The sequence below is a fragment of the Stenella coeruleoalba genome (assembly GCF_951394435.1).
Source record: "Stenella coeruleoalba genome assembly, chromosome: 7".
NCBI lineage: Eukaryota > Metazoa > Chordata > Mammalia > Artiodactyla > Delphinidae > Stenella > Stenella coeruleoalba.
The window spans coordinates 107,140,036-107,160,506 of NC_137153.1; the positions used below are offsets into that span (position 1 = coordinate 107,140,036).

Genomic DNA, 20,471 nt, shown 5'->3' on the forward strand with positions numbered 1-20,471 from the left:
AACCCAGGTAAAGCTTTTGTTTCCTTTAACACACAGAACCATGAGTGATGTCACACAGTGCCGGGTTGAGTTTGTGGTGGGTCTGATACCAGATGGCCCAGGTGCTTAAACATTCGAGAATGTGGAATAGTGGAATCATTTACAATTAACTGCAGCATCAGCAACAATCTTTTTTTTATTTTTTTATTTGTCTATGTTGTTTTAGTATTAGCACAGTATTTCTAGAAAATATATCTTTCCCAGTCAATGGACTGAAGGAACTAGAGGAAGGTTACTTGTTTTATTTTAGTTTGTTTCCTTCCCAGATTTCTTCTCCCATTTTGGCTTTTCAATGAGTCAATGAAAACAATGATGTATAAATGCAATTTACCTGCACCTCTTGAGCTCTTCTTGGAAAACCACATAACAGTGGTTCTTAAAATATTTGACTCGTGGATTTCATTGAGAAAAATAAAACAAGTTTCTAAAATATAGTGCAAACAATTTCAAGGTGTTCATTGGTCCCCTTACCTAAAAGAACTTAACCCTGTCTGTTGCCCTGGTCTGCCACCAGTGAGCTGTGTGGCCTTGGTTAACTTCCTCATTTTCTATCTTTAAACTAAATTGTGTTTACTGGTAACATGAAGAATTTGAACTAAATGATGTCTAAGGCTTGTTTAAGAGTTGTTATTCTATGAAGCAAGAGAAGGTAAACTAAATATATGGAGACTGGACAGGTGGCAAATAAATGCACTGTGGATCTCAGAAGCTTAGGGAAGTTAAGCGGCATGCTGGGTTAGACCAGAACCTGAGTATTTAAGCCTTCTTTTCCTCCTCAGTGATGATAATCTGGGTAATGTCTTGTGTTTGAGAGAGCAATTCTTCAATCTTTCTGCAGCCTTCAGCATGGTGTCCAAAAATCCAACAATGTGTGTCTCTCACATTCCATTTTCTTCATCTTTCCCCGCTTTTGCCCCAGTTGCTTATATCCATGCCCCACCAGAATGGCATGGCCATGCCTCAGTTCTGTTTTGCACTCACCTGTCCTCAAGGCCCTGCCCATGCCATCCTTTTTCCATAACATCTTACCTGTCAAGCCAAGGGTGAACGTTTTATTCATGTGCTATATCCTCTGACTTGGCAGATTTCTCGCTCTTACTGTTTTTTGTTTGTTTGTTTTTAGTTTTTTATTTTGTTTTGTTTTACTTTGTATGGTTTGATCAGCACAGAAGGCATGCCTTGAGTTGGAGAGGGGGGTCAAACTAATGACAATAGAAAAGTCTTACCCAGATCTGGAGTAGCTGTATAGAGTGGTAGGTGTATAGAGAACAATAGCAGGAGAGTGAATGTGGCCGAAGGCTAGATAGGAAGGTAGATGTCAAAGGCAGTGTTTGGTGTGGAAAGTCAGTACTGAAAAGGGCACAATTGCAAGTTACTATTTTTAGGGATATTACCGATTCTTGAGTTTCTCTTGTACACAAAATAGCTAGCTTAATATTTTGCATAAATTATTAACTCTCTGGAGTCAACATGCCTGTTTGTATTCTGGTCCTGCTATTTGCTTAGCTCTGTGACCTTGGACAGGTTAATTAACCTTTCTGTGCCTCAGTTTATATTAATTAATTAATTAATTAAAATGGGAATAATAAAGCATACCTCATAGGGTTGTTGTAAACAAAAAAGGAAACTGGGCTGGAGTAACCCTTTGTCCTGGACTCCATGGAAGAGTGAGCACATAGAAAGTGCTCAATTCATCGTCATTATCACCATCATCATCATCATCACCATCATCATCTATTGTTATATTGTTGTTATCCTGTATGTCAACTTTATGAGATAAGGATAGGTACTATTGTTAGAAGATAAAGTGAGGCATACTAACAATTGTAAGAGTTTATTTGAGCAAAAACTCTGTTGGAATTGGGCAGCATCAAACCAGAGTGGCTAGGCGTGCTCCTTGATCGGGAGCTCAAGGAGAGACTCTTACAGACAAAAGGTGGAAATAAAGAGATTACTGATTGGCTATAGCTTAAAGCCTAGTTGGCTATTTGTGATTGGTTGTCCTTAGGTTTCAATTTTGTGTCCTTGAGGCCTTTAGAGGCTTAGATTTTGCTTTGATTATTAGGCCACCAGGGCACTAGGGGCTAACTCAGTCTAATGGCCTCCTTGTTTAATTAATAAAATTAAAAAAAAAAAAAACTTAACCACTTATTATATTAATTTCTTCAGTGAATCAATGATGTGTTTGAGCTTGGTAAAGATGAGCAGGTTTAGACACATACTTTTCTAGGAAAGTGAGAGAATCCGTGTTGAGCTTTTGTCTCCTGCTTTTTCCCCAGCACATCATGGAAGCATAGCATCCTAGGAAGTAAAACCTCAAGACATCCGCTCCCAGTCCAGCCCTGGCCATCCTTCCTGAAGGGAGCCTATGGGACTCACTTCCCCCAGGCTTTAAGCTGAAACTAACTTCCCAGGTCAGAAGCTGGGAACTCAACCTAGCCATTTAGCCCTGAGTTTCTTTTCCTGCTGATCAATTCTGACCTTCTGTTTTGAAGTTTAAAAGCCTCCAAAGCCTCCTTGGACATCAAATAGCTCTTACCAAACTCCATTTGGGCAATTTAAATGCAAATGAATTGGCAGTATTTGGGCTGCTTCCAGTTAACTTGCTTGCACTTTCCCAAACAAAAGAGGAAGCTGGGCTGGAGCAACGCTTTGTACTGGACTATGTGGTGTCAGAGTAAAATTGTACCGGACATTTGTTAAAAATAGCAATATGGATTTTATTCAGGCTACTGTAGTAGGTGAAAGAGACTTCAGTTCAGGACAGAGCTCAGCTATGCTGAAACAAAAGGCAGGGCTGTTTTCTTAGCACTGGGGTGAGTTAATAGAAAATTACCGCAGGACCTTGAGTGGAAGTTGTTCAAGGTGATTAGGCCATCTGTGTGTATGTGTGTGCGATTTGTCGCTTATTGAAGTTAGGTTCCGACCCTCCTACAGAGACTGAGAGGTGGGGTGCTATGTTCCTTAATGATGACATCTTAAAGCAGTGGCTCCTAGGTCCTCGAGGAAAAACACTCCCGGGTTGTAAAATGGCAAGTGGCTGGGAAAAGAGTTATATCACAAAGGAGCAGAGAAAGAATTTATAATTACAAGTTGCATAAAGTAAATGCTCTAAGAAAAGGGAAGTCAGCGTCCTAGACTCTGGAAGAAACATGTCTAAATTTAGTCAAGCTGAGGGGAATATTAAGGTTATCTTGATCTGTGGTCTTCACAGTTCTTAAAAAAATAAGTTAATTCAAGACATTGGACACTCATGCTCTGAATCTACCCTGCATTGGTTTCAAAACCAGTAGAGATGAGTGTTTTCATCCTAGCAAAAGGTAGAATAAAGGCTCACAGCCAGAAAGAGACATAAACCTGGAAGAAGGAGGGAGAAATCAGATTTCTACTTCTGTCTTTGCTATTAATTCTGCGGGTGGCCTTGACAAATGACATTCATCTTCCTGGGCCTCAGTTTCCTCATCTGTAAAATGAAACCACTGACCTCTATGGATCTCTAAGGGACATTTTAGATTATAAAAGCTATTTTATTTTCTTGATTATGTGACTCTATGAAACTCTGGTAAGGAGAAAAACAGTTACTAAAGATAGCTGCATTTCTGTTAGGGTAAAACTTTCTTTCGAAAACTCTTACACGGACCTCATGAAAGGCTATGAAAAGGAAGGACTGGCATCATCTAACTGGGAGAGGTTAAAACTGAGAGAGCCAACGGTGCTTTGTGACCACCTAGAGGGGTGGGATAGGGAGGGTGGGAGGGAGGGAGACACAAGAGGGAAGAGATATGGGGACATATGCATACGTATAACTGATTCACTTTATTATAAAGCAGAAACTAACACACCATCATAAAGCAATTATACTCCAATAAAGATGTTAAAAAAAAACTCAAAAAAACACAGAGAGCCAAATTCCTCTGAGTACAAAAATTCCTTTAAAAGAATTTCTGGTTCCTCTAGGTTTCCTAGGAAAAATATATTAGGCCCAGAAGTTTGGTGAAGGTGATAATGTTTTGTATTTTATTGAAGTTTAGTTGATATGATTTACAGATGTACAATATAGTGATTCACAATTTTTAAAGATTATACTCCATTTATAGTTATTATAAAATATTGGCTATGTTCCTCATGTTGTACATGTCCTTGTAGCTTATTTTATACGTAATAGTTTATACCTCTTAATCCCCTACCCCTAAATTGCCTCTCCCCCACTGCCCTCTCCCCACTGGTAACCACTAGTTTGTTCTCTATATCTGTGAGTCTGCTTCTTTTTTGTTATATTCACTAGTTTGTTGTATTTTTAAGGTTGCACATATAAGTGACAATATACAGTATTTGTCTTTGTCTGACATTTCATTTAGTATAATACCCTCCAAGTCCATCTGTGTTGCTGTGAATGGCAAAATTTCATTCTTTTGTATGGCTGAGCAGTATTCCATTATCACATCTTCTTTGTTCATTCATCTGTTGGTGGACGCTTAGGTTGCTTCCATATCTTGGCAATTGTAAATAATGCTGCTATGAACCTTGAGGTGCATGCATCTTTTCTAATTAGTGTTTTTGTTTTCTTCAGATATATACCTAGGAGTGGAATTGCTGGGTTGTAAGGTAGTTCTATTTTTAGTTTTTTGAGAAACTTCCATACTGTTTTCCACAGTGGCTGTACCGAAGGGGATAATGTTAGTAGCTAATACTGGCATTTTTGGAAATGTTCAGGCTCTAAGTGTTTTACCTGTACGAACTCATTTAATCCCAAGCATAACCCCCATGCAGTAGGTACTGTGATCCCCATTTTACAGATGAAAAAACTTGCTTAAGTTCTTACAATTAGAAAGTGGTGGCCCCGAGATCCAATCCCAGGTAGCTTGAGTCCAGGCAAAGACCGTATGTGACTCAGACATTATGGATAGAGCCCAGGACAGGGATCACTGAGCCAGAAACCAATAAGCGATTTCTATTCAAAGGATGGGGAATGAGTTGTTCATTAATTTTAGCTGCAGTGATTTCTGATGCCGTTTTAAGTTCCTCTGCCTTGGTGCTTTCTTTCCCCTCCATTATCCCTAACCTTTCAGGAAAATAATGTAGGGTTCCTCAAGGCACTTGAGGTGCTGGAGAACTGAAGCGTTGGAGGCCAAGCTTACGCATGGACTGAAGCTGAATCATGACAGAAGAAGAATGAAGTTGAGTGAAAAGAAAGAGAGAGAATGGCCATAAAGATGATGGTAGGAGGTAGGCAGTCAGTGTGAAGAAGTGAGGAACAGAGGCTGCCTAGGGGAAATAAAGAAAAAGTAGGCAAAAGGAGTTTGAGTTGGAAGGTGACAGGCAGCCCACATATTATTTTAAGCACTGACACGATTACTCAGGAAACACTTAGAATTATGAGAAGAGTCCTAGGTTCCCGGAAATTATGTGATGTGGAGTCCAGGAAGTCTTCCCCAGGAAGAAATGGTGACTTCAGGCTGCTCTGGATTTCGGAATATTTCAGTTACAGGCAACCTCTTCAGCTCTGGACTATATTGCAACATCACGTTTCTTTCTTCTTTTTTTTTTTTCGGTACGCAGGCCTCTCACTGTTGTGGCCTCTCCCGTTGCGGAGCACAGGCTCCAGACCATGGCTAGAGCACAGGCTCAGCGGCCATGGCTCACAGGCCCAGCTGCTCCACGGCATGTGGGATCTTCCTGGACCGGGGCACAAAACCGTGTCCCCTGCATCGGCAGGCAGACTCTCAACCACTGCGCCACCAGGGAAGCCCGCAACATCACCTTTCTGAATTCTTCCTGGTCTTCAGAGATCAGTTCAAATCTATCGCTCATCACAAAGATTTTCTTGTCCTTCCAGTGGACATTCATCTCTGCCTTCTATGAACCCCAAGAAGCACGTAGAGGCTAAACTGCTCAATCTAGCACTTGCTCTAATTTTGCACTGTAAATTAAGCTTTATGTAAGGCACTCATTTCTTCCAGCCTGAGAGAGAGACCTTGCCTTTATCTCATTTTCATTTTACAAATTGTCTGGCACCAGACTGGGCACATGGTGGGTGCATCAAATCTATTGATACTTGCTCATGCAGTTATCTATCTAGCATTTTAGCAGAATTCAAATAGCACTTTACAGGTGGTTTTCATAAACTGCTGTTGAATTAGATGGTTTCCACAGTCTTATCCTGAATCCAATAAAGAATTTGAGGTGCCTTTTTGCCTACATGTTCCAAACTCCATTCTCCCTGTCCTTTCTCTCCTCTCTCTCCCAGCAAGACAGATATATGATGTCTACGATGATTTTTCACGTCAAGAGTATGGATATAGGATACACGTCCTGATGGCAGATCTGCCAGCATTTTGAACTTGAGTGCAAGGGAAACATTGAAACACAGTCTTTTCTCTATGCAGAGTGTGCTTTGGTTTTGCATAATACATTGTGCTTCAGGTGCCAAGTTCCAGACACAGGGAGAATTAATGGAATAACATCGGTAAAGGGGCTTTAGATCCCTCAGAGGAAGTTCCCCAGCCTCATTAAAGGTAATATTATTCCAGAAGAACAAAATAATATTTTCCTGTCTTTATTGCTAATTTCTCCAGGCTTGGCAAAGCAAGCTGTGCTGTGAATTCACAAGCTCTATCACCCTTGTGGATCTCAGAATTGCACTTTAGAATGGCCTCTACCAGGGTACCAATGAGTGTGAATCATGGGGATATATAGGCACATGCATTTTCCAAGTATTTTTGTGCATATAAACCTTGTCTCTCTGCACTTTATTACCTGTGAATATGTCTGTATTTCCTATTGAATTGTCAATTTCTTGGGGGCAAAGGACCTTATTGTTTTGTTCCCTGATTTGTTCCCAGTGACTGGCACAATGTTTGGCACATAGTAGGAGTGTCATAAATGATGAATCGTGCATGCATGCACACTTAGCCAACAAAAAAGACTGAAGGAATCCAGGGAGACCAACCAATCTCCTTGTTCTGATGGGAAGATTCTATGAGCTTACAGGAAAGTTTTTCAGAACATTAATTGAGCTCTTCCACCTTCCACTCCAATCAGTCTAAATTCATTGAATTGCACACATTTCAGTGGTGGCCACCAGAGACCATACATGGACATAAAAAAATCCATGATGATCTGGCTTCTATTTCTTTGGTCTCATCTTCTACCACTCTCCCCTCCTAGACTTATTGTCTTCCAGCTACTGTGATCTCCTTGCATGTCTCAAACACACCAAGCACTCTCCTACCTCAGGACCTTGTACCATGCCCTCTGTACTTTTTCTCTTCATGGAGTCACTTGAACAGCCTACACAGAGAGGCCTGCAGGGACCCCCTACCTAAAACACCATCCGTCTTCACGCCTTCACAAAGGTAATTGATTATTCTCTATACACAGCAGGTATCACCACCCAACATTTATTGTATTTTTAGTTATTCATTTTTAATGTTTTCATTCTTCCAGTCACTACTACAGTGTTTTTCCATGAGAGCGAAGGTAGTATTTGGTTTATCGCTGCTTCTCCATGACAGGACCTGCAAACAGTAGATATCTACTGCATACTTGTTGAGTAGATGGATGGGTAAATAAATAAATGAATAAACTTTAACACGCACCATTGATATAACACTGGGCCAAGAGTCAAAAAACTTCTTGTTTAAGGTCCCTCTTCTGTTATTTCTAATCTAGGTCTCAGTCCTTTATTTCAGTTCTCTGAGTTCAGCACTTAATATGTGCCCAGCATTCTGTTTCAGAATTTGCCTGAATTTTCTCATTCAGTTCTTTCAAAAGTTCTGTTATCTCCATTACGCTTTTCTTTTTGTAAAATAGGATAATGATTATCTTCATTTTAGAAAAGAATAAAGGTAAATAGAAGATACATATAAAAGTACTTTGCAAAGGGTAAAGCCCTTTACAACTGATAAGTATTCTCATCAACAAAGCTCTCTACCCCTGTTCAGCTTCTATAGTGAAGTTCTTCTGAATTAGGTTTTTATATTGGTGCCTTCGTTCATACAGTGAGTAGACACAAAATATATGCTTGACCCGAATGTCATGTGCTCATCAATGTTTAACAGCCAGATCGCTGCAGGGAAAAGCCTCTTGTAGCCTTTGCCAGGTTCCATAGTGTAAATGCTCCCACCATGAGATTACATGCTGCCAACTTGAAGTCCCTGCATTGGAGATAGTTGTTGACAATCATCGCTCTTCAACCGGAAGGATGGCTCCAATGCACCACTGCTACACAGTCTTGTAATGGGTATATTTCCCTCCAGCCTTGGCTTCTCTCCTTTCTCCACAATGCAGCCTGAGTGGTCTTTCTAAAAATAAAATACACCATTTGGTGAAACCTTCAGGGCCTGACATTCCTTTCAATGCCAAGTTAAAGATCGAATGCCTTATGTCTGGTCTTACAAGACTGCATGAGTTCACCTTTTGCCTCCTCCCTAGCTTTAACTCGTCTGTTTCCACCACTCTTCTTGAAGGACCCAGAAGTGCAGGGACTATGTCTGTTGTGCTCACCACTGTTTCCTCAGTTCTCACCACAGTGCCTGATGCTTGTTAGATGAGTCTATGAGTTTAAGATGTTATATTCTGAGTACAAAGTCTTTGGCCTGTTATACTATGTGACTGTGTGTTTGCCCAGTATATGCGCACATTTCCAACTTAAGGTGATATAACTTGCCATGGAGCATCACTGAAGTTGCTTTGTGTATGGTACATTATTATTCAATTGTATTTCCCCTGATGGAAAGCTGGCAGGCTGCTCCTCCGTGACAGATGTGCTTGCTTTGGTTGAGTCACCACCACAAGGTGTATTATCAGTTTTACTAATGTTTGCTCTTTTACACTCCAACAGGTAGTGTGATTCCTCAGGTGCAAGTCAGGAGACTGACGCACACATAAATCTGTATTGCGTGAAGGTGTGCACACAAGATTTCATCCATGGGGAGGGAAGGACCATGGAACACATAACCGTTGCATGCGTAATACATGAACATATAAACAAAGATACAGTTAGCTTATGTATTCATGGGCACACACACTTTCGTTCATGATCATTTGATTTCAGATGCTCCAGAGGATTGGGATGGATCTTTTATTACTTGTTGCTGTACACCAGTTTGCCAATCTGTGCTAGACTCAACACATCTGAGTCAGCTGGAGATAGTTTTCACGTACAGATTCCTGGATTCAGAACGTAGATATTCTGTTTCAGGACAGTAGGGGTAGAACCTGGGAATCTGTAGTTTTTAAGAGCTCCAAAAGTTCCGCAGCTGATTCTAATGGGCAGCCAGCCTTTAGAACCCCTGTTTTTAGACGATATATACCTAATATGAGCAGAGGGATTTGTGAGACACTTGTATATATACACCTAAACTTTGTTAAAGTAAAACATTTATTGCAGTAGGGTAGACAGTTTCTACCATCTCTGCCTCCATATTTCCCTGGGTCTCAGATCTGGGAGGTTGATGTCTCCATCCATGTTTGAAAGACGAGCACAAAAATCTGCTGTATAGGAAATACTTATGAACTTCATGGATTGCAAGCTCCATGAAGATAGGATGTATCCTTTTTTCTTCTCCATATCTTTAGTGTTAAACACAGCGACTGGCACGTAACAGGTCCTCAATAAATACTTGTCGAACGAATGAATACATCCAGCTATGTGTTTCAAATTCATGAAAGCATGCAAGTGGACGTTCACTGACCAAAATGTTATTCTCAAAGGACCTCACTGAGTAAGGAAGAAAAAAGGGATTAACTGTCAGCCTTGTTCTCCTTGCCTGACCCATTCAGTTTTACTTCACTATCCTTTAGTCTACCATGAATAATAATGAAAGAATGGACAGCTGAGATGTAACAGTTTAAATTTTATGGTTTGGAGCAGCTTTCACTCTGGATTTTTAAAGCGCATTGGGAAAATATGTGTGTGTGTGTGTGTTCGTGTGTGTGTGTGTGTGTGTGTGTGTGTTTAATCAGACTCTATCAACCTCTTTATTTGGGCAGTGGTGACAGATACCCTCTGCACGTCTCCTAGGCCATAACACCTTTCTGGTAAATGAGGCCATGCAGACCACCAGAAGCACAGCATAAAGGCTGGGCTGCCAACTGAACTGCAGTGAGGTGGGATGAAAAGTAGTTTTGTTCATTACAATCGGATTCTCTATCTGTCTGGGGTGGTCCTTTGTAGCTCTCCATCACTGCACTTACTTTGCTGGCTCTGATGAAGAGGTGAGTAGATTAAATTCCTGGGCACAGACAAATACATAGCCTCCCTTGTTTTTCCCCTGAGCTCACCACCTAGAATACTCCAGAGACTGAAAGAAACTAAGAGACTCAAGAACAGGAGTGAAGCCCTGTAAACATACTAAGCAAGCTCGCCTGTGAATATTTAATTATTCAAAAGCTGAGGGCTAATTATTAACTGAGCATCAGCTTGTATGGGGCAATGAGGACAGGTGTTCAGGATATGGTCACTGCCTCTATAATTTCTGAACATCTCAGGCTTGATTCCGTTACATCTAGGGGTGGGAGGGTGTGGACATTAGCAGGCAAAGGATCTGAACCTGGAATTGGATTCAGCTAATGTGGAAGGCAGTCAGTGAGGGTATAAACCTAGCTTCAGGGAGCAGTAGGAAGCCAATATATTTGGTTAACACAATATCTAAGGAGGCAAGTGTACCAAACATCTTACGTGGTTGCTCCAATGTGCGTTTTGTTTTCCAACACCATCAAGCAGTTCTACATACCAGCTGGGTGTCCTACACTTCAACTCAATGCTCAGGCTACCTGGAGATAGCGTCAGATCACACAGGTTAAGGGCTCAGTCCTACGAGACTGCTCCCTCACCATATACAACGTCAGACACCCATCACAAGTCCAGGTTTTCACCTGTGTTTCTAGCCCATGAGCTAGACCAGAGGTTCCCACAACCCCTTCCTTGGATTTGATTAATTTGTTAGTGTGGTTCCCAGATCTCAGAGAAACTTTTGCTTATTAGATTGATGATTTATAAAAGGATACGTACAACTCAGGAACAACCAGATGGAAGAGATACATAGGCAAGGTATGGGGAAAGGGCTAATGAGTATCCATGCCCTCTCCAGGTGAACCACTTCCGGAGTACCTCTATGTGTTCACCAACCCAGAACCTCTAGGAATTGCCTTTTGGGGGGACTTTATGGAGGCTTCATTACATAGGCATGATTAGTTAAATCATTGGCCATTAGTGATTGATTCATTCTCCAGCCTCTCTCTCGTCTTTGGAGGTCAACAGGCTGAGATGGAAATTCCAAATCTCTAATCACATGGTTGCTTCCTCTGACAACCATCCCCCAACCTTAGGTGATTTCCAAAAATCACCTCATTAACATAAACTCGTGTGGTTGACAGGGGTCTGTTATGAATATCAAGACAGCTTTATTGCTGTTAATCACTTAGGAGATTTTCAGAGTTTTAGGAGCTCTGTGCTAGAAACAGGGACGAAGACCAAACACATACTTCTTACTTAATTTTTTTTTTTTTTTTTTTGCGTTATGCGGGCCTCTCACAGTTGTGGCCTCTCCCATTGCGGAGCACAGGCTCCGGACGCGCAGGCTCAGCAGCCCAGCCGCTCCACATGTGGGATCCTCCCGGACCGGGGCACGAACCCACGTCCCCCGCATCGGCAGGCGGGCTCCCAACCACTGCGCCACCAGGGAAGCCCCCATACTTCTTACTTTAAATCACCATATCACAGCAGTCGCCAAACACAACTGTGACTCTAAGTTGACTACAGGAAATACTGTAGGCTGATAGACTACAAAGAAGAGATGCCTCTGAGAAGAAAAATCTATATCATCTAGCAGATAGCTAGACAGTTTAAGTGACATAAATTAGCAGATTGCAGGACTCACAAAGACCTGTAGTCTTAGGCACAGGAGATGGGGAATTTGCTACATGTCAGACGGGGTGCTAATTCAGTAAGATTTTAGAAGAATGAGTGTGATTTAGAAATATAATTTTCTGTGCCAATATCCAACATAATTCAGTGTTAAGTCATGAACTAATTTTTAACTCAAAAAATTAAGTCGTGCTTCTATAAACCTGACAAATGGTTAATTGTTAAGAATGCTTAACACTCCGGATATGAACCATTTATTTGTAATGTACCATACAAAACTGACATTTAAAGCACATGTGGGTACCGTAGGGTTAATTTATAAGCCATAATTTTTCATTGTTTCTTCATTTTCTTGTAGTTCTTGCTCTGGTCTAAGTCTTCACTTTTCCATTTAAAGCATTGACTTTCTCAGTGGAACAAGTTGTCTTACTCATTTTCCAACTAGAAAGGCCCATGGAAAGTTCATGTAAGGTTACTAAAAGTTATCTCAAGGGCTGAGATAGGCCCTTGAGATACCTTTTATTCCAAAGGTGAAACTCTTTGGAATAAAATTCTTCCTCATTTATTTCCACTTAAAGTAGGATGATTCAACTTTTATATGTTTAATATATTAAATTCTATATAAAATCACATAAAAATCTTTTGATACTTTGAGAATTTTGTGAAATGTTGAATTTCAATGACCTCATTCTTGTCTACCATTTTTAAAAAGGTAGAAATATACACATTTAAGTTTGTAAGGCATGATTTGAGAGGTCACCTATTAGGTATCTTCAGATAAAATTAGTGTGATTGAGTGGTAGGGAAGAAAGTTAGGAAATAGATCCAGCCTCAAGTGGTAGTTCTAAAATTTCTATATAATGATAGCTAACGTGTATGTGGGGTTTACTGTGTGTCCAACGCTATTCAAAGAACCTCAAATAAACTCATATAATTATCACAACAGATATTATAGAAGATATTATTAATATTTTCTATTTTACAGGTAAGAGAAGGGAGACACAGAAGTTAAATAGCTTGTCTAAAGTCACATGGTCAAAAAGATGCAGAGCTAGTGATTTCAACCCCTACAGAATACCTTCAGAAGTTTTTTTTTTTTTTTTTTTTATTGAAGTAACATTGGTTTATAACACTATATATGTTTCATGTGTACAAAATAATATTTTGGCTTCTGTATATATTACAACATTCTCACCACTAAAAGTTTCAGTTTTCATCTGTCACCATACAGTTGACCCCATTTACCCATTTCACCCTCCCCCTACTCCCCTTCCCCTCTGGTAACCACTACTCCATTCTCTGTATCTATGTGTTTGCTTCTGTTTGCTTTGGTTTATCTATCTATCTATCTATCTGTCTATCTATCTATCTATCTAGTATTCCACATATGTTATCCTGCCTTGAGTCTCTACTTCAGGAGCAGGAAATTTGTCCTGAACCAGCATCAGTACATTCACTTTTCTTTCTGTTGTACACACCATTTACTTATCCATCCATTCACTTGGCAATTTAAAAAATATATATTTATTTATTTATTTATTTGTTTATTTATCTGTTTATTTATTTGGCTGTGCTGGGTCTTAGCTGTGGCATGAGGACTCTTATTTGTGGCATGTGGGCTCTTAATTGTGGCATGCGAACTCTTAGTTGTGGCATGCATGTGGGATCTAGTTCCCTGAAGAGGGATCGAACCCAGGTCCCCTGCATTGGGAGTGTGAAATCTTAACCACTGGACCACCAGGGAAATCCCGGCAACTATTTTCCAAGACTTACTATTTGCTACAACATCACTTAGATGCCTTTCCTCATTCCTTGATATTTATTTAAATATATTTGATTAAAACATTGAATTTAAATGAAAACCATTTTCATTGACTCAGAGTTTCAATTTCCTATGAGATACAAAGCACTGAGTGGTCTAAATCACTATGAACCCTCATCTTGCATGGATTTACTTACCTACAAGCAAATGGGAAACAGCTTTTGTCCAACCCCAATATATATTGTAACCCAAGTCTACACTCCTAGAGTCTTCTGCTCATAGCTCCCACAGCCTTATCTACTGATGTGAGTGGCCTTGGAAATCAATGAAAAGACATATAATCTTTTCGGTTTCTTGAGGGAAACAAAAAGTTGTTGTTTTTTTATTTATAACAATAAAACTGTATTTGGAGCATAGACACCTCAAAATGTGATTATTCAAACAACCCTCTTTCTCAAAGCTAAATTCACAGAAAGGTAGTTTATGTCCTCAGAGAAATCAATTAATCCACCTTCTTCAATATGGGTGTCCTTCTGGCATTTGTATTGGGTGCAATCTCATTTTATAATTATATTAAACCAATAAAAGCATTCTAAGCATTCTCCTGGAAGGGAACAATAAAAAAAAGGCAGCATCCTGTGTTAGATAAAATCTTTCATTATATACAACCGAAATGCCATGTATTTTGCAATGGTGAAACGTATTTGTGCATTTTACACATGTGATGTGAATCATTTTAAAAGCCATAATCACAACACAGCAGATGCTAATAAATTTTCAATCTGTTAGGCTTTGTTTTCTGGAGAATGAATTTGATCTGTGATACAGATGTTACATGGGTGATTGTGTTTAGCCATAGTGATTATGGGAGGTCTGGTATGCTGACCTCTGGGGTATTTTTTTTTTCTATCTGATAATGTTTGCAGAGAATTCCACTTCCTAGGGTACCATCCTTCACTGCAATGGGCCCATTCACCTGTCTTAAGCTCTTTTAGAATGCTCTTTCCAGCTCTGTGATGTGTGTTAGGACCTGTTTATCAGGATTCTAAATCCTCTGAAGGATATTGAACAATGAGTCTTAGTCCTGAGATATCTGCTTTCCTCTCCATTATTTCATTCCTAACAGTGGACTCTTGGTTAATCCTTACATTGCTCCTTCTTTTAGTAACTTCAGGTATGGTAGCTGATCAAGTAATTCCTGCTACTCACTTTTCACTCTGATCTCCTTATCTTGACCTTGGCTCACATGCTGGTAATGGCCCCATAATTCGGCAAATTACAATACAATTCTCTTTATGCACGATGAATACAGCTTAAGTTTGAAAGAGATTCCGTGGTGAGAATCCTTCAGGACTGAGGGCTACAGCTGGAGATTAGGTGACTAGAGGTACCTCAGGAGAGCGAGCTCAAGACAGAAAGTAGAAGAAAGCTGTGGATAAATGCAGAATCCAGGATCTAGATGCTTACCACAGTATAGAGAGAGATCCAGAAGCTACAAGCGAAAGAAATATGGACCAAACTGGAACAGAATGCACTGTAACAAATAGCAGAAAATTGGAAAAGTAAAAAGATTCAACATCAATATACCACCCCAAATTGTCTCAGAAACTTTGCTTAAAGACTTAATGTAGCACCAGTCAACTTATATCTCCTCTCCTCCATATGTAACAGTTTTCAAGCTAAGAATAACTTATTTTTTAGATTCTTTCCCCTTAGAGGTTATTATAAAATATTGAGTATAGTTCTCTGTGCTACACAGTAGGTCCTTGTTTCTTACCTATTTTATATGTAGTAGTGTGTATATGTTAATCCCAAACTCCTAATTTATCCCTCCTCCCCACCCTTCCCCTTTGGTAACCATGATTTTTTTTTTTTTTTCTAAGTCTATGGGTCTCTTTCTGTTTTATAAATGAGTTCATTTGTATCTCTCTTTTTTTTTTTTTTTGACATAGAGGTTATCATACTAGGTGAAGTAAACCAGACAGAGAAGGACAAATATCATATGATATTGCTTATAATGTGGAATCTAAAAAACCTATATATATATTTTTTAACAACTTGCAGTTAATATATTTATGATATTATGCTCTCAAACTATTCCAGATTGCAAGGCAGATATTATAACATAGTTCATCCAGTCTGTATAACATTTCATTAATGTTTTATAAGTTAATTAACAGTTCTCCATTTAGGAGACATTTATATCATATTCATATTTCCTTTATTGTAAACAATGACACAATGAACATCTTTCAATAAATGCAGACTTTAAGTAATTGATTCTTTTCTTTGGCTACAGTACTAAAAAGTCTATTCCTAGCAATCCATTGCAATATACTTTTATAGTTTTTGATTTATTGTACAAAAGTGTTTTCCAAAGAGATATCAGAATTTATGCCAGTGCCAGAATTGTGTATGTACCAATTTCACTGTAACCCCTCTAGCATTAGCTAGCTATATATGTATATAATTTAATTTAATTGGTGAAACACAGAGCATCCCACACCTAAAATTAAGAACTTTATAGCATAATGTGTTGTTAGAAAGATTTCCAGAGGTAACCTAGCCCAATTCTCTTATTTAAAGTTCAAGAAACAGTCCTGGAGAAAGCCAATGATTTATTCAAGGTTACAGAATGCATTACTATTGGAGCAGATAATTGAATACAGGTTACCTGACTTCTTGTTCAGTGGTCCTTTACATCAGCACTAAGTCCCTTGGGCTTCTCATGGATTAAGTCACTTTGCATACCTATCCAAGAGCACTACTTGTTAGTGTATTTTTTATTACTGCTGCAAAACACATATCTGCATGTTTATGTTTCTGCACCTCAACCAAAAATGTATTGGCCTTTTAAAAATAAAGTTTAGACTATTTTTAAATTAGTGGATGTTAATGTCTTTAATAACTTGTTTGTTTTGGCTGTTCAAGAAATTGTCCTTCCTAATAGAGCCTTAATAGTCTTTGGCAGTATCTTCTCTTTATCTCTTTGGATAGAAGGGTGTGATAGGCAGAATTTTAGATGGCCCTCTTGCTATTATCATGATTATGTTACCTTACTGGCAAAGGGGCTTTTGTTGATACAACTAAGGTATGAATCTATTGATTTTAAAATAGGGAAATTACCTAGGTGGGTCTAATCTAATTACAGGATTCCTTTAAAAGCTACCTTCTGCTACCTTCTTCAGTTGGTCAAAGAGACAGAGATTGAGAGTGAGAACGGTTGGACGCAGCATTGCTGGCCTGAAAATGGAGAAGAGTAAAAGTAACGACTAGAGAGCTGTCTCACAGATGAAAGTGACCCTTAATTGGAAGCCAGCAAGAAGATGGTAACCTTAGTCATCCAGCTTCAAAGAACAGAAGTCAGCCACCAACATGAATGCACTTAGAAGCAGATTCTTCCCCAGAGGCTCCAGGTATAAGAGCCTAGTCTGGCAACCACTTGATTTTGGCCTTGAGAGACCCTGGGTTGACCACCAAGTGAACCTACTGAGACTTCTGACTCACAGAACTGGGTTTTGTTTTAAGCCCCTGAGTTGTAGTAATTTTTGCACAGCAATAGAGCGTTAATACAGAGGACAATTCAGGATGACTGTCTTTCTCTGAAGAAGCTCAAGAGATTAGAGACACTTTCCTCTACCCCAGTACACCCAGGAGTAGACCTAGGATTGAAACTCAACCAACCCGACATTCCCTCTTAGGATTCTGTATTTGACTCCAGGGTGGCAGTGTTAAACAATAAAATTCAACTGAGTAAATTTGAAGACCTAAATGAATTTATTAAGTGATTCATGAATCAGGCAGCATCCCATCGAACACCTAGAAGCGTACTCTGACGGGTTGTATAAAATGGAAGGTTTTTATAGGAAGAAGTATGGGGCAAGGGAACTATTAGCAAAAGAAAAGAATTAGTTTTAAACCAGGACATCTTTGCGGGGGAAGGGAACCATTTGGTTTTATCATGTATACATTGCTTCTGCAGGATGGCAAGGACCCATGGGACAAATTACCTCATTGGTGCCGACCAGAAAATTCCAGACTGGTTGATTAAGATTACATTTCTGGAGAAGTTTGAAACTGTAATTAAGTCAGATTTTTAGTCTAAGTTTCATATCATGGGCTCAAGTGATGCCATTTTGGGCCTGTGGGTTTTTTTCATTTTAACAGTAAGAAGAGTCAGAAGCCAGGAATTATAGATGTAAAATTCTCACAAGACTATTCCTGATACAACTGTTGTATTCCTGCAGGCTAGCCATCTGCAACAGGCTTCCCTCCTGAATTCTAAACCTGGACCTCCAGATATCCATGAGAATGGTAAATTCCTTAATATACTTCCCAGTAATTCTCTTTTGCTTAGATTATCAAGAGTTATTTCCTGATACCTGTAAGAAATACGCCAAATGATAGAAATGCTAAGTAAAACATAAAACAATTATTTTCTAAACCTTTCAGTCACATTCAGCAACCAAACCAATTTCTTTCCAACCTAATTTGCTTAATGGAATATTTCACGGCCGCATAGTGCCAGTACACATCTCTGTCAGCCCCATCTGCTTAGTTTCTACCTACTAATTTCTGGGACCAATATCTGAGTTCCAAATCCTAGAAAAATGAGAGTCAGGTATAATGATAATGTTGGGAATTGAGGGATGGTGATTTAGTCAATACTTATCATTTTGTTCATTAGGCAGAGTCTGAGAAGAATATTCTTCTTATTTTGAGGAATTGTTTCCTATCTCAATAATAAAGGTCTACTTAAAGCTGTCAATCCCAGCACCTTCTATCCTAGTCACACTGTAGACATGCAGCCGAGGCTGAACCGATCATATAACTCAATTCTGTAGTCATAGGATTTGATTCAGAGATGGACACATGGCCCAAAGTGGACCAATCAGAATCATTCCCCAGGATTTTTCCCAATGGATGGAGCATATTTAAACCTACGTATTTCATTTTCTTTGGAATGACTGCAAATGGCATTGTTTTAAATTTTTGGTTTTGTATGTTCATTGTTAATATATAACAATATGATTTATTGTGACTCATTTTTGTGTGTTCTGTGGCTGTGCTGAAGTCACTTATTAGTTCTAGAAGTTTTTTGTAGTTCTTTAGGCTTTTCAACATAGACAGTCATCTGCAAATAAGGACAGTTTTATTTCTTCCTTTTAACTGTATAGACCTTTTATTTCTTTTTCTTGACGATTGCAGTGTCTGTAATTCCCAGTATCCTAAATAAAAGTGGTGAGAGTGGGTATCCTCACCTTGATCCCAATTTTAAAGGGAAAGTACTCAGTCTTTCACCATTCTATATGATTACATGAAATATTAGCTGTAGGATATTTGTAGATGCTCTTTGTCAAATTGAGGTAGTTCCCTTTTATTTCTAACTTTCTGAGAGATTTTTTTTTCTTTTACTCATAAATGGTTATTGGCATAAATGATTTTTTTTTCAAACCTGGTTCTAGGTTTCTTTCTGGAACTAGAACCCTTCTGTGGGTTTCAGGAACACTCATTTCTCGTCTCAATCCCTGCTGGCCCATTTACCTGGACTAGAGGCTGGACTGTACTTCTCGTATCCATCATGCCTTCAAAAAGCAGTTATTTGGTTGTTTTCAAGGCCCTCAGTACAAAGATGGATAAGGCATGGAGCCTGTTTTCAAGGGACTGATAGTTTAATGGAGGAAGTAAGAATGATATTAGAAGGTATAACATAGATAGATGTCATGAGAAAGAGGGCAGTGGTGGGCACAGCACATTCATATGGCTCTAAAGAATTAGGATAGCTTTTTGGAGGCATTGACACTTATATAGAGTTTTAAACATAATGGATCTAGCCAGAAATAAAAAAAGGAGGGGAGGAAGATGGCAGGAAGCAGGAGAAGGTGTTTTACACATACACAACTGGCTTCGAGTCTTGCATAACTAAGAATCAGATTTGAAAAGGGACATGCAAATGTCTAGGTTGCAGCAAAAAAAAATAGGTTAAAGTCAAAATGGGAAGTGCTTGATGGCAAAGGATATTCAATAATGAGATCTTGCTATTATTGGAGTTAGAATTAAATAGATCATGGAGACCTTTAAAAAGAAGAGATATCTTTTGAATGCCTTAACTCTAGGCCTATACTAAAAGCAGAGACAGAAATATAGTGATACAGTTAGTATTTTAAACAGCTAAAAGCATTTTCATGGACCTTATTAGCTTGGAGACATCCAAAATTACTGAGCTCTACCCAGTCCTTACACTTCTCCTCTTCAAATGCCCACCCTACCGTAATCATGAACTCATTCTCAAGAGAAACAAAAATGTCTTTAGACAGCAGGTAAGCAACCTGAAAGATTACATCCAGCTCAGGTAAATGAGAGAAGATGATATTTTTCACAAAATGGTGTAACTCAACCTACTGGGAGCTATTTGGCCATTCATCCTTAGCTTATTGGAATTTATTTCCTCAACTTAAATACAGGCATATAAAAAATGATTTTTCTTTACCCAGTAATTACCAGCAATAAAGGAAGAAAAGAATGAAGCCCACATTGCCAAACCTGATTTCAATAATTCTACTGAAGAGAATCTTCAAAATAGCAAGTAAATATGAGGCCATACAAGGCATTATTATTTGGCTAATATGCTAATTGATTGTCCACTTTGCAGCAGTCACTGTGCTGAGAAATGTAGTGAGCATGGATGAAGGCAACCCTATGCAGTTCCCACAAGCAGTTTGAGGTGAGAAGTTGGTATTAGTATGAAACACCCAAGTACAATACTAGTGGAGGGAGAAGGACAGAGGGAGGTGAAAAATG

The 20,471-nt window shown here is 39.1% G+C and overlaps 2 long non-coding RNA genes across 9 annotated transcripts in view; both read left to right on the plus strand.

Annotated features, from left to right (window-relative positions):
- Window positions 1-20,471, plus strand: part of LOC307189277 — a 925,047-nt gene that overhangs the window by 364,853 nt on the left and 539,723 nt on the right. The window lies entirely within an intron of this gene.
- LOC307189279 lies at window positions 16,827-20,256 on the plus strand. The gene is made up of 3 exons (XR_013829141.1): window positions 16,827-17,086; window positions 17,918-17,984; window positions 20,165-20,256. It is a non-coding gene; the product is annotated as an uncharacterized lncRNA (long non-coding RNA).